Consider the following 15,546-nt stretch of genomic DNA (forward strand, 5'->3'; position numbering starts at 1 on the left):
CAAAAGGATGCTCTACTGAGGGCCATTCTGCTTCGTTCTCTTTTGCCAAGTGTCGCTCTATGAGTGCTTTTTCATTTGTTTGTCTGTTTGTTTGTTTGTCTGTTTGTTTGTTTGTCTGTTTGTTTGTCTGTTTGTTTGTTTGTCTGTCTGTTTGTTTGTCTGTTTGTTTGTTTGTCTGTCGGTTTGTTTGTCTGTTTGTTTGTTTGTTTGTCTGTCTGTTTGTCTGTTTGTTTGTTTGTCTGTCTGTTTGTTTGTCTGTTTGTTTGCCGCACAGAATAAATATGATTTTCTCTGCAACCGTTGGTCCGATTGACAGGAAATTTTCACCATAGGTGCACCGCCTCCTGTAGAATTTTTAGCCGTGTCGCAGACGCTGCTAATAGAGTGCCCTCTGCTGTTGTTGTTGTTCTTCTTGGTCTTCTTCTTCTTCTTCTTCTTGTTCTTGCAGAGAAGACAAAACCTCAAAGCTCCACCCATTCTGGGAACCATAGCTGCACCCATTGTGGGAGAGGCTTCATATAAACAAATATCCACCATTTTATTAACTCGCATAGCTTTGAGGCCTGTTTTGTAGGCCCGTGGTGTCTTCCTCTCTCACACAGTTTTATTTCAAATCAAATTCGATATATCATTTCATTTTTCACAGTCGCTAACATAGTTTTAGACTCGGTTGAAAAAAAACGGGAAGAAAATCCGATGAAAGTTGCCCTTTATAGAACGAAATGAATTCTCAAAGGCCTGTAACTTCAAGTCCATTGAGATATATTTTTTTACAATCGCGGCATGGTCAGTCATACACCGCCTGAAGTAACAGACGGGAAAATGCCGAGATATATTAAAAATTCGTCCATTTGATGACAATCGTCACGATGAAATATTTAATTTATACGTCGTCACAAAAATGTGGAGAGAGGAGCATAGCTTCGTTCACGTGTCGCCACACACAGGAAATTGCCGAGATATATTTTTTTTAAATCGCGGCATGGTCAGTCATACACCGCCTGAAATAACAGACGGGAATATGCCGAGATATATATATTTTGTTTAAATCGCGGCATGGTCAGTCATACACCGCCTGAAATAACAGACGGGAAAATGCCGAGATATATTAAAAATTCGTCGCCACACACGGGAAATTGCCGAGATATATTTTCACTTTGCACAAAAATAACATCAAGTAATCGAATCAATAGGAATGTCCTGTGCCTATAACATCGACGTTATAGGCACAGCTGCATCTAGGCATTGTGTAACATCGACGCGGCTTTTGTTTTAATTAAAACTTTTTGTACTTGTTAAATTATAGTTTTGACGTCATAGGTCACGTGGTATAGCCGCCATCTTGGAAAAACCGAAATACCTTGCACCTCTATATCTCAGAAAGCGCTGAATAGAAAAAATTGAAACATGGCTCATTGTAAAGAACTCTGCATGTGTAATAACATCTGTTAATGATGATGTCATAGGTGCCTCCATTATGACGTCATAATTCGACAAGGAGAAAACGTCATCCGATCAAGATGAAATTTCTTGAGCATCATCTAGGGATAAATTGGTGGAGAAAAAAAAATAACGATGACGTCATTGGTCACGTGGTTCGGCCGCCATATTTGTTTTAACACAAAAGCTTTAAAAACCCCTGAAAATACGTCCTGGTGAGGGTCTGCAAACTCTGATTGCTCTTTCTTGTTTAAATTGTTTTGGGTTCCTCGGCAATGCTAAATGCCGAAGTTTATGATTCAAAGTCGAAGACTATTAATGTAGCTGTATCTACGTCAGAGCCAATTTGTTACCATCATGGGAAGTTAGTATCTTTCCTTTCTTGATTTAATTTTGATTAGTGACGATTGTGTAACAGGATTCTCGAGACATAGTCACTCTACCATTAAGCTGTGTGGTCCAGATTCAATTACCGACCGGATGATAAACTTTCAAATTGCAGACGATAGGCAGGCCGTTGGTTGCCTTTGCCACGTGACGCCCTGTGACCTGGAGAGAGGCTACACCGGCCAACCTTTTCTCCCAGATATTTCAATTTTGCGGACAGTTGGGGACAGTTTTGTAACCTTTTAGGAATCGTGGCTTTGAGTTGCATCAGCAGTCAAATTTCAACTTTCTAGTGCACCTGGGAAGTACTAAACATTGTTTGTGAGTGAGTGAGCTGGAAACAGCTTTATTTATTTAATAATTCCCTTTCATGAGACAAAAATATTCTGCATTTATTTCAGAAAAAAACACCATTAAGGGACTGTTTGCATGGCTTATGACTACCACAGTAGTAACACCACTTGGGGATCATTAGTTATGGTAATTGTCCTGCGTATTATTAGCATGACTGATGAGGTAGCCTGTGGGATCTTGCTGACGCGGTTATAGGTCTGATGTTCCTAAATATAACCTTGAAATGTCCAAATCGCTTATCTCTTCCCCAACTACAGAAGCTGCGGAGATCATTAATAAACCAACTTGTAATGTTGTTCATCCATGAATAAAGAGAGTTACTTTTAATGTTGTGCTCTGGGAGTGAATATATCCATCAATGAAGAATGCACAGGGTGATGGAGAGTCAATCAAATGCCACGATCGTTTATGGGTCCAAAGAATACCCTCGGCCACAAGTGAAGATTCAGTGCACCCTTGGAGAGGTCGTTGCTGTTACTGTGAGTCTGTGAGTGAGTGGTTAGAGGCGGGAATGGCTTGGTGTGTTTGGCCTTGCTCAAGAACAGGCACTTTAGGACAGTCACAAACCTCTTCTTGGTGTCCCTTAAGGTGGCAGCCATTTGCGTCGGTCTCAGAGCTATTCATTCTGTGATTGTGACAGAAGATAGACTTTCCAAAGATCGTTTTCTGTCCCGTGTGCCTATGGTTCGTTTGGTCTCAGTTTTCACCGAAAGCTCCATATTCGGTCTCCCAGAAGTTTCCATTGATCACTACATCGCCATCTTGAACTCCTCCCGTTACCAGGGGCAACCATTCCCAACAAATGTAAAAAAGCAAGATGGCCACCAAAATACATCGTTTTAGTTATAAATGTGCTTTTCCACAAACTTGCTGTTGTTATCTATCGTCTCTCAGCTGAAACAAGGACCCCATTGCACTTGAATTGAAAATTTGCATTTAACAAGGTCAAGGAGCCAACAGGGCAAAGGTCAAGGTCACAGGTGACTTGGTACAAATTTGCACTTTCAACATAGCTGGTCATATCATGCCCCCCCCCCCCTCTCCCCTCATAGCATACCATCGTTTTCTGGACTTTTCCAGTCAAGAAGAATGATGCTGATCCTTGGATTTGGCTGAATCCAAGGAGCAGCTTGGTCCTGTTGATGGAAGGATGGACAAGATGAACCCAATCTTCGCCAAGCAAGTGGAGATACAATGGTTTGACACATCTGAGAAAGAAAAGGTGTGATCTACAGTATTCACATGGGAGAAAGTATTCACATCCCTTGACTTTTTTCACATTTTGTTGTGTTACAGCCTGAATTTACACAAAATACCTCATAATGTCAAAGTGAAAACATGTTTTTAGAAATTTTCACAAATTAATTGAAGACTAGTGCGTGCCCGTACGTTTGTTCTCATCCGTTCATCCGTTTGTTCTGCACGACGCCTTGTGACGCGCGGAGCGTCGCGTGTCAAGCGAGCATCTCGTTCTTCATCCGTTTCTTCTGCACGACGCCTTGCCTCGCGTTCAGTGTTGTCTGCCAAGCGAGCAGCTCGTTCTTCATCCGTTTCTTCTGCACGACACCTTGTCACGCGTCCAGTGTTGTCTGCCAAGCGAGCAGCTCGTTCTTCATCCGTTTCGTCTGCACGACGCCTTGTCACGCATCCAGTGTTGTCTGCCAAGCGAGCAGCTCGTTCTTCATCCGTTTCGTCTGCACGACGCCTTTTCACTCGTCCAGTGTTGTCTGCCAAGCGAGCAGCTCGTTCTTCATCTGTTTCTTCTGCACGACGCCTTGCCTCGCGTTCAGTGTTGTCTGCCAAGCGAGCAGCTCGTTCTTCATCTGTTTCTTCTGCACGACGCCTTGCCTCGCGTTCAGTGTTGTCTGCCAAGCGAGCAGCTCGTTCTTCATCCGTTTCTTCTGCACGACGCCTTGCTTCGCGTTCAGTGTTGTCTGCCAAGCGAGCAGCTCGTTCTTCATCTGTTTCTTCTGCACGACGCCTTGCCTCGCGTTCAGTGTTGTCTGCCAAGCGAGCAGCTCGTTCTTCATCCGTTTCAGCTGCACGACGCCTTGCCTCGCGTTCAGTGTTGTCTGCCAAGCGAGCAGCTCGTGCTTCGTCAGATTCCATTGCGCATGCACGACGCGCAATTTCGTTCCGTCGCTGTCGTAAATGACGAATGGATTGGGGCATTGTGTTTAACTACAATCAATCTATAATATAGACTAAGTATATAGACAGTAAGTATAAGATAGATAAGATAGTATCGATATATAAGATAGTAGTAAGATACAATCGAGACAGTAAGTCGTCACTATCCCTAAGTCCGGAAGTTAAGTCCTCACTGTCCGGAAGTTCGCATATCACAGTTACGATTAATCGCAAATTAGTTTTAATGGCCAATTATTCAATTTTTCAAACCGCGAGGCAGAAACAACAAACACACGCGGTTCCTTCGCTGTAGCTTGACCATACGTGCAAAGAAAAATTAAAACTTTCATCGTTCCTTCAGTCTTCACTCTCGTCCTTCGCTGTTCCTTTGTTCACATACAAAACGTATGTGTTTGCTAAATAAATGGCCATAACTTGGTAACCACTTGTCCGATTAATAGCAAACCTTGAAAAGGCACATCCTCAGGTCCCCAGCAATATACATGGCAAGTTTCACTTCTATCGGACCAGTGGTTGTCGAAAAACAGCGGTCACAGACATACACACAGACAGACACACAGACACACAGAGATTGCTTGCATTATAGGGAGATGAAATACAGAAATATATAATTTACATAAGTATTCAGTCTCCTGCGCCAATACTTTGTGGAAGCCCTGACTGTAGTGATTACAGCTTCCAGTCTTCTTGGGTATGTCTGTATCAGCTTTGCACATCTGGATTTAGAGACTTTCTCCCATTCCTCCTTGCAGATTTGCTCAAGGTTTGTCAAGTTGGATGGGAAGTATCGGTGAACCACAATCTTTAAGTCTTTCCACAGATTCCCAATGGGATTCAATTCTGGGCTTTGGCTGGGCTAAACGAGCACTTTCACGTTCATGTTCTGAAGTCATTCCAGTGTTGCTTTGGCTGTATGATTGGGGTCATTCGCTCTTTCACGAGCCTCGATCTTGTATACAAAAAAAATAAAAAATAAAATTGTCCTATTGGAACGTAAATCTTCGCCACAGTCTGAGGTCCTTTGCACTCTGAAGCAGGTTCTCCTCAAGGATTTGTCTGTATTTGACTCCATTCATTGTTCCCTCTATCCTTACAAGTCTCCCAGTCCCTGCTGCTGAAAAGCATCCCCATAGCATGATGCTGCCACTACCATGCTTCATGATAGGAATGATGGTAGATGGGTGATGAGCTGTGCTCGGTTTCCGTCAGATGTAGCGCTTTGCATTCAGCCCAAAGAGTTCAATTTTTGTCTCATCAGACCACAGAATCTTTAGCCTTATGCTCTCAGGGTCTTTCACGTGCCTTTTTGCAAACTACAGGTGTGCTGATATGTGCCTTTTTCTCAGGAGTGGCTTCTGTGGCTGTCTGACCACTCTCCCATGAAGCCTCGATTTGTGAAGTTCTGCAGAGACTGTTGTCCTTCTGGCAGGTTCTCCCATCTCAGCCAAGGAGGTCCGTAGTTCTGTCAGAGTGGTCATTGGGTTCTTGGTCATCTCCCTGACCAAGGTTCTTCTCCGGTTGATCAGTTTGATGGATGGCCACCTCTAGGAAGAGTCTGGGTAGTTCCATATTATTTCAATTTCCTAATGATGGAGCTCACTGTGTTCTTGGAAACTTTCAACACTATGAATTGTTTTATACCCTTCCCCAGATCTATGCTTCCTCACAATTATATCTCAGGGATCTACAAACAGTTCCTTTGACTTCATGGTCGAGTTTCTGCTCTGACATGCACCGTCAACTGTGGGACCTTATGTAGAAAGGTGTATTTCTTTCTGAATCATGTCCAATCAATTGAATTGGCCACATGTGAACTCCAATCAAGTTGTAGAGACATCTCAAGGATGATCAAAGGAAATTGGATGCACCTGAGCTCAATATGGAATGTCATAGCAAAGGGGTTGAATACTTATTGACTCACGACATTCCAGCTTTTCGTTTTGAATGAATTTGTAAAAGATTCTTTTAAAAATTTCCACTTTGACATTATGGGATATTATGGGATATACGGGATACAAAAAAAATCTCAATTTAATCCATTTTAAAAACAGGCTGTAAGAACAAAATATAAAAAAGTCAAGGGGTTTGAATACCTTCTGAAAGTGCTGTACTCATAATGCACTAGACCCTGCATTTGTGGGACTATCTGCAGAGGCACCTAAGACAGCAGTTTCTGCCTCCATCAAATCGAAATGAATTGGAGGACTTCCTTGTGAAGGAATGGTGCCATGTGACGTCATATCCATACCATCCTTGAGGCACGTACCAGCAGCCCAACACCCGACCTACTAAGTGATATTCTGTTGGTGTTTCCACTTTTTTTGTCCAATACCTGTATATTTGGGGTTTAGGGAAAAGTTAGGAACACTTGCAATGTGTTTTAAGAGAGGGCGGGGGTGGCGGAGGCCATTTTTTAACCCTTCCATAATATTAAATATATTAATACATCAATACGCATCGACACGCTCGTGGGACATCCCACAGGAATGTTTGTCTCACCGTTTGATTTTCAAATTTCTAACGCCAGATGTTTCTCCATCCCCTTGACAACGTTCTGGAATTGCACAGCTCGTTAAGGAAAATATTCGTCGTGCTGCTCATCCAGTCTGAAGGATGGATATAAAGATGTCTACTTGTACACACATACGCAGCACATTTGGAGCAGCGTCTCGTTTGTCCTTCAACCACTGAACGACAATAGCAAAGAAACAGTTCAATGACCATAGCTCAGGAAAAGGAGTCCACTGGTTATCAGGTAGATGTTGGTTACATTATAGCGGAGGTGTTTGTAGCTGTGATGGCAATTGCTGGGAACAGCCTGGTGTGTGTGGCCGTGTTCAATTCCAGGCGGCTCAGGACGGTCACAAACTTGTTCCTGGTGTCTCTAGCAGTGGCGGACATATTCGTTGGTTTAATAGTCATTCCCTCCTCCATTCTGTCTGAATTTGGGATTCCAAGGCACAGCTTTCTTCCCTGTGTGCTGATGCTCAGCTCCATTTTCGTTTTCACCCAAAGCTCCGTAATTAGTCTCCTGGCCGTTTCAATCGAACGGTACATTGCCATCTTCAACCCCTTACGATACCAGGTGAGCTTCACACACGCGACCTGGTTACCTGTGCCACCGGAGGTGGATGGAGCTTATGTGTTTCACCCCTGGCTGTCTGTCTGTTTGTGAACTGAATATCTCAAAAAGTTATGGACGGATTTGGACGAAACCTGGTGGACGGGTTGGGTGTGTAACAATGACAAAATGATTAAATATTGATGAAGATCCTGATCCAGATCCGGAACTAAGAATTTTAAAAGTGGTTTTCACCATTGATAGATCGGGCAAAAATCGATATATAGCAGGATATTTCAAAAATTTGTGGACGGATTCGGACGAAACTTGGTGGATATGTTGGTTTCGTGACAAGGAAAAATTGATTTGATTTTGATGAAGATCCAAATTCAGATCCGGATACGAGAATTTTTTAAAAGTGATTTTCACCATTGATAGATCGGGCAAAAATCGATATATAGCAGGATATTTCAAAAATTTGTGGACGGATTCGGACGAAACTTGGTGGATATGTTGGTTTCGTGAAAAGGAAAAATTGATTTGATTTTGATGAAGATCCAAATTCAGATCCGGATACGAGAATTTTTTAAACTGATTCCTCACCATTGAGAGATGGGGTCAAAAACGATATATAGCAGGGTATTTCAAAAATTATGGACGTATTCGGACAAAACTTGGTGGGTATGTTGGTTTTGTGAAAAGGAAGAATTGATTCGGTTTTGGTGAAGATCCAAATTCAGATCCGGATACGATAATTTTTTAAAAGTGATTTTCACCATTGATAGATAGGGCAAAAATCGATATATAGCAGGATATTTCAAAAATTTGTGGACGGATTCGGACGAAACTTGGTGGATATGTTGGTTTCGTGACAAGGAAAAATTGATTTGATTTTGATGAAGATCCAAATTCAGATCCGGATACGAGAATTTTTTTAAAGTGATTTTCACCATTGATAGATAGGGCAAAAATCGATATATAGCAGGATATTTCAAAAATTTGTGGACGGATTCGGACGAAACTTGGTGGATAGGTTGGTTTTGTGAAAAGGAAAAATTGATTTGATTTTGGTGAAGATCCAAATTCAGATCCGGATACGAGAATTTTTTAAACTGATTCCTCACCATTGAGAGATGGGGCCAAAAACGATATATAGCAGGATATTTCAAAAATTTGTGGACGGATTCGGACGAAACTTGGTGGATAGGTTGGTTTTGTGAAAAGGAAAAATTGATTTGATTTTGGTGAAGATCCAAATTCAGATCCGGATACGAGAATTTTTTAAACTGATTCCTCACCATTGAGAGATCGGGCCAAAAACGATATATAGCAGGGTATTTCAAAAATTATGGACGTATTCGGACAAAACTTGGTGGGTATGTTGGTTTTGTGAAAAGGAAGAATTGATTCGGTTTTGGTGAAGATCCAAATTCATATCCGGATACGATAATTTTTTTAAGTGATTCCTCACCATTGAGAGATCGGGCCAAAAACGATGTATAGCAGGATATCTCAATAATTTGTGGACGGATTCGGATGAAACTTGGTGGATAGGTTGGTTTTGTGAAAAGGAAAAATTGATTTGATTTTGGTGAAGATCCAAATTCAGATCCGGATACGAGAATTTTTTAAAGTGATTTTTCACCATTGAGAGATTGGGTGGAAAAAGGATATCTGGCAGGATATTTCAAAACATTGTGGACGGATTCGGACAAAACTTGGTGCAGAGGTTAGATATGTGGCAAGGACAAAATTATCAAATTTTGATGAAGATCCTGATCCAGATCTGGATCGGAGAATATTAAAGTGATTTTTGCATCATTTTGAGAGATGTTACGAAAAATGATACATAGCACGATATCTCAATAAGTTGTGGACGGATTCGGATGAAACTTGGTGCACAGGTTAGATATGTGGCAAGGACAAAATTATCAAATTTTGATGAAGATCCTGATCCAGATCTGGATCGGAGAATATTAAAGTGATTTTTGCATCATTTTGAGAGATGTTACGAAAAATGATACATAGCACGATATCTCAATAAGTTGTGAACGGATTCGGATGAAACTTGGTGCACAGGTTAGATATGTAGCAAGCACAAACGTATCAAATTTTGATGAAGATCCTCATCCAGATCTGGATCGGAGAATATTAAAGTGATTTTTGCATCATTTTGAGAGATGTTACGAAAAATGATACATAGCACGATATCTCAATAAGTTGTGAACGGATTCGGATGAAACTTGGTGCAGAGGTTAGATATGTGGCAAGCACAAACGTATCAAATTTTGATGAAGATCCTCATCCAGATCTGGATCGGAGAATATTAAAGTGATTTTTGCATCATTTTGAGAGATGTTACGAAAAATGATACATAGCACGATATCTCAATACGTTGTGGACGGATTCGGATGAAACTTGGTGCACAGGTTAGATATGTGGCAAGCACAAACGTATCAAATTTTGATGAAGATCCTCATCCAGATCTGGATCGGAGAATTTTTAAAAGTGATTTTTGCATCATTTTGAGAGATGTTACGAAAAATGATACATAGCACGATATCTCAATAAGTTGTGGACGGATACGGATGAAACTTGGTGCAGAGGTTAGATATGTAGCAAGCACAAACGCATCAAATTTTGATGAAGATCCTCATCCAGATCTGGATCGGAGAATTTTTAAAAGTGATTTTTGCATCATTTTGAGAGATGTTACGAAAAATGATACATAGCACGATATCTCAATAAGTTGTGAACGGATTCGGATGAAACCTGGTGCACAGGTTAGATATGTAGCAAGCACAAACGTATCAAATTTTGATGAAGATCCTGATCCAGATTTGGATCGGCGAATTTTTAAAAGTGATTTTTGCATCATTTTGAGAGATGTTACCAAAAATGATACATAGCAGGATATCTCAATAATTTGTGGACAGATTCGGATGAAATTTGGTGCAGAGGTTAGATATGTGGCAAGGACAAACTTATCAAATTTTGATGAAGATCCTGATCCAATCGGCGAATTTTTTAAAGTTATTTTTGCACCATTTTGAGAGAAGTTACCAAAAATGATACATCGCACGATATCTCAATAAGTTGTGGACGGATTCGGACGAAACCTGGTGCAGAGGTCAGATATGTGGTAAGGAAGAATTGCTTCGGTTTTGGTGAAGATCCAAATTCAGATCCGAATACGAGAATTTTTTTAAAGTGATTTTTCACCATTGAGAGATTGGGTGGAAAAAGGATATCTGGCAGGATATTTCAAAAAATTGTGGACGGATTCGGACAAAACTTGGTGGACGAGTCGGTTTGGCGACGAGAGGAAGCAGATTCGATTTTGGTTCAGGTTCGAATCCAGATCCAGCCTATCAGTGGGTTACACAGCGTGAACTGTTCAGCATGGCGGGGGTATGCTCTCTACCGAGTGCCATTTCAGTTTTATTATTTGTACATAAAATTTTAATTTTGTAAAAGGACACAATATTATGATAACAATGTAATTTTAAAAAATGGGATACAAATAATATTTTTGTATTTCAAGGTTTTGTTGATTTAATTGTTACGCGACCGAGTGCGGCTGGACAGATATCTTAGATAGATGCCCGGGTTCGAATCCTGACCCAGCTATAAACTGACATCCTGGTGTTTTCCCCAATGTATGGCGAGGCATCAATATGTGCTATATTGCAAAGAGTCGGCGAATTGTCGCCGACACCCTGAACAAATTATAAATTCCTTTGACTTCAGTCAAACGTCAAGTCCGACTACTGTCGGTTCGTGAAAGATTTGAGCTAAAAACGTCCCTCCATCACTCCCACAAGATGGTGGGAATAATTGGGACTGCCAAAAGTAATAGTAGTCGATTTGTTACCTTAACATTATGTTGTGGTGTTGTCATTTTAACCTGGTGCTGGCTTAACAGTTAAGGTGGCTGGCTTAAGATGTTAGGATCTTGAGTTTGAGCCCCCTGTCATGCTGTTGAAATAACACCAGGTGGGTTGACTCAGTCTGTCATCCTTCCGAGGTTGGCAAAATGAGTACCAGCTTATGGGTAAGGGGGGCACTGCATTATTGGCACAGCTGCTGCGCCCCCAGAAAATGTTGCAGCCAATCAGTCACTGGCTGCATACAAATAAATATACCTGGCTTCTTCACGAAGACCTCGCAATTAATACATTCTTTCTTTCATTTGTTGCAACATGTGCAGGTGTCATAAATCTCACACCCGGTTTAATATGGCAGCTGTTTCCTTACTTTTCATTGGTGGTGTCAATGGATAATTACTCTTACAGGATGATGCTTTAATTACCTCCGCCATCAAAGGTGGATGGAGGTTATCTTTTCACTCCTGTCTGTTTGTTTGTGAACAAGATCATTCATCATTCATATCATTGTCCCCCAAATATTCCTACAGGTCGCACAAGATCTGCCAGCAACCCTCTGATGGTTAAACTGCCGAAATCTCGGCTCTCTGCTCACCTTCACTCTTTCATTCCTCTTTTCTCCCGCCTCTGGAACAAACTCCCTCACTCCCTTCAATCCCACTCCTCCCTCCAGGTCTTTAAAACAGCTGTTCACCACCATCTCTTATCTTCCCCCATCCAAAACCTTGATCTTTTCTACCCCCACTAATTCACCCCAGATCCACCTTGTTTGAAATTCCAACTTCTTTCCTGGAAGTCCTGGCAGTGTCCATATGTTTTATACCTCTCCCACCGCCCCCTTCCCATGCCCCCCCCCCAAAGCCCTCTCCCTCCCACAGATCTCTCGATGTCTCCATGTCTCTCGGTCCCTGCTCTCAAATGTTGTGTTTGTGTCCTTCCCCCTCTCTCCCCATCTTGTCTACCGCTCCCGATGTTATATGTTTTATGTGTCGGTTTGTCTTTCTGTGTGATTAATGTTCGCTCTTTCACGAGCCTCGATCTTGTATTGATTGATTAGTTTTTGGTGAAGCTCAGGATATTATTCCGGATCCAGGAATTTTTTTGGGGGAAAGATTTTTTCTGTTTTACTGCATTAAAGCTTTTATTCTTATTCTTAAATGATGTTTTTCTCCTCCAATTCCAAGATATATCAAAATCAATTCTCTGACAGTTAGGGCTTACTTTCTTTTGCATTTATTGTTTTGGGGAGAGGGGATGTTAAACAAAACGTGTTATTCCAACTAAACCCACGGCGGGAGTATGCGCTCTACTCAGTGGCGTGCTAGTTATGTCTGTGATTGGTGGACGGGAGGTTATGTATTCACCTTTCGTCTGTTATTACCTCCACCACCGAAGGTGAATGGAGGTATTGTTTTCATCTCTTGTCTGTCTGTTTGTGAACAGGATATCTCAAAAAGTTGTGGACGGATTCGGACGAAACTTGGTGGACACGTTGGGTGTTTGACAAAGACGAAATGATTCGATTTTGGTGAAGATTCCAATCCAGATCCGAGGACTTCTAAGTGATTCTTCACAATTGAGAGATGCGGCCAAAACGATATATAGCAGGATATTTCAGGAAGATGTGGACGGATTCGGACGAAACTTGGTGGACATGTTTCGTGTGTGACAAGGACGAAATGATTAGATTTTGGTGAAGATTCGAATCCAGATCTGAGGGTTTCTAAGTGATTCTTCACACTTGAGAGATGCGGCCAAAACGATATATAGCAGGATATTTCAAAAATTTGTGGACGGATTCGGACGAAACTTGGTGGATATGTTGGTTTCGTGACAAGGAAAAATTGATTTGATTTTGATGAATATCCAAATTCAGATCCGGATACGAGAATTTTTTAAAAGTGATTTTCACCATTGATAGATCGGGCAAAAATCGATATATAGCAGGATATTTCAAAAATTTGTGGACGGATTCGGACGAAACTTGGTGGATATGTTGGTTTCGTGAAAAGGAAAAATTGATTTGATTTTGATGAAGATCCAAATTCAGATCCGGATACGAGAATTTTTTAAACTGATTCCTCACCATTGAGAGATGGGGTCAAAAACGATATATAGCAGGGTATTTCAAAAATTATGGACGTATTCGGACAAAACTTGGTGGGTATGTTGGTTTTGTGAAAAGGAAGAATTGATTCGGTTTTGGTGAAGATCCAAATTCAGATCCGGATACGATAATTTTTTAAAAGTGATTTTCACCATTGATAGATAGGGCAAAAATCGATATATAGCAGGATATTTCAAAAATTTGTGGACGGATTCGGACGAAACTTGGTGGATATGTTGGTTTCGTGACAAGGAAAAATTGATTTGATTTTGATGAAGATCCAAATTCAGATCCGGATACGAGAATTTTTTTAAAGTGATTTTCACCATTGATAGATAGGGCAAAAATCGATATATAGCAGGATATTTCAAATATTTGTGGACGGATTCGGACGAAACTTGGTGGATATGTTGGTTTCGTGACAAGGAAAAATTGATTTGATTTTGATGAATATCCAAATTCAGATCCGGATACGAGAATTTTTTAAAAGTGATTTTCACCATTGATAGATAGGGCAAAAATCGATATATAGCAGGATATTTCAAAAATTTGTGGACGGATTCGGACGAAACTTGGTGGATAGGTTGGTTTTGTGAAAAGGAAAAATTGATTTGATTTTGGTGAAGATCCAAATTCAGATCCGGATACGAGAATTTTTTAAACTGATTCCTCACCATTGAGAGATCGGGCCAAAAACGATATATAGCAGGGTATTTCAAAAATTATGGACGTATTCGGACAAAACTTGGTGGGTATGTTGGTTTTGTGAAAAGGAAGAATTGATTCGGTTTTGGTGAAGATCCAAATTCATATCCGGATACGATAATTTTTTTAAGTGATTCCTCACCATTGAGAGATCGGGCCAAAAACGATGTATAGCAGGATATCTCAATAATTTGTGGACGGATTCGGATGAAACTTGGTGGATAGGTTGGTTTTGTGAAAAGGAAAAATTGATTTGATTTTGGTGAAGATCCAAATTCAGATCCGGATACGAGAATTTTTTAAAGTGATTTTTCACCATTGAGAGATTGGGTGGAAAAAGGATATCTGGCAGGATATTTCAAAACATTGTGGACGGATTCGGACAAAACTTGGTGCAGAGGTTAGATATGTGGCAAGGACAAAATTATCAAATTTTGATGAAGATCCTGATCCAGATCTGGATCGGAGAATATTAAAGTGATTTTTGCATCATTTTGAGAGATGTTACGAAAAATGATACATAGCACGATATCTCAATAAGTTGTGGACGGATTCGGATGAAACTTGGTGCACAGGTTAGATATGTGGCAAGGACAAAATTATCAAATTTTGATGAAGATCCTGATCCAGATCTGGATCGGAGAATATTAAAGTGATTTTTGCATCATTTTGAGAGATGTTACGAAAAATGATACATAGCACGATATCTCAATAAGTTGTGAACGGATTCGGATGAAACTTGGTGCACAGGTTAGATATGTAGCAAGCACAAACGTATCAAATTTTGATGAAGATCCTCATCCAGATCTGGATCGGAGAATATTAAAGTGATTTTTGCATCATTTTGAGAGATGTTACGAAAAATGATACATAGCACGATATCTCAATAAGTTGTGAACGGATTCGGATGAAACTTGGTGCAGAGGTTAGATATGTGGCAAGCACAAACGTATCAAATTTTGATGAAGATCCTCATCCAGATCTGGATCGGAGAATATTAAAGTGATTTTTGCATCATTTTGAGAGATGTTACGAAAAATGATACATAGCACGATATCTCAATAAGTTGTGGACGGATTCGGATGAAACTTGGTGCACAGGTTAGATATGTGGCAAGCACAAACGTATCAAATTTTGATGAAGATCCTCATCCAGATCTGGATCGGAGAATTTTTAAAAGTGATTTTTGCATCATTTTGAGAGATGTTACGAAAAATGATACATAGCACGATATCTCAATAAGTTGTGGACGGATACGGATGAAACTTGGTGCAGAGGTTAGATATGTAGCAAGCACAAACGTATCAAATTTTGATGAAGATCCTCATCCAGATCTGGATCGGAGAATTTTTAAAAGTGATTTTTGCATCATTTTGAGAGATGTTACGAAAAATGATACATAGCACGATATCTCAATAAGTTGTGAACGGATTCGGATGAAACCTGGTGCACAG

The 15,546-nt window shown here is 40.6% G+C and overlaps 1 protein-coding gene across 1 annotated transcript in view; it reads left to right on the forward strand.

Annotated features, from left to right (window-relative positions):
- Positions 1-15,546, forward strand: part of LOC137426510 (adenosine receptor A2a) — a 51,783-nt gene that overhangs the window by 655 nt on the left and 35,582 nt on the right. The gene's annotated exons all lie outside the window — the stretch shown is intronic.

Source organism: Myxine glutinosa, chromosome 5, assembly GCF_964187855.1.
Source record: "Myxine glutinosa chromosome 5, kmMyxGlut1.1, whole genome shotgun sequence".
Classification (NCBI taxonomy): Eukaryota; Metazoa; Chordata; class Myxini; order Myxiniformes; family Myxinidae; genus Myxine; species Myxine glutinosa.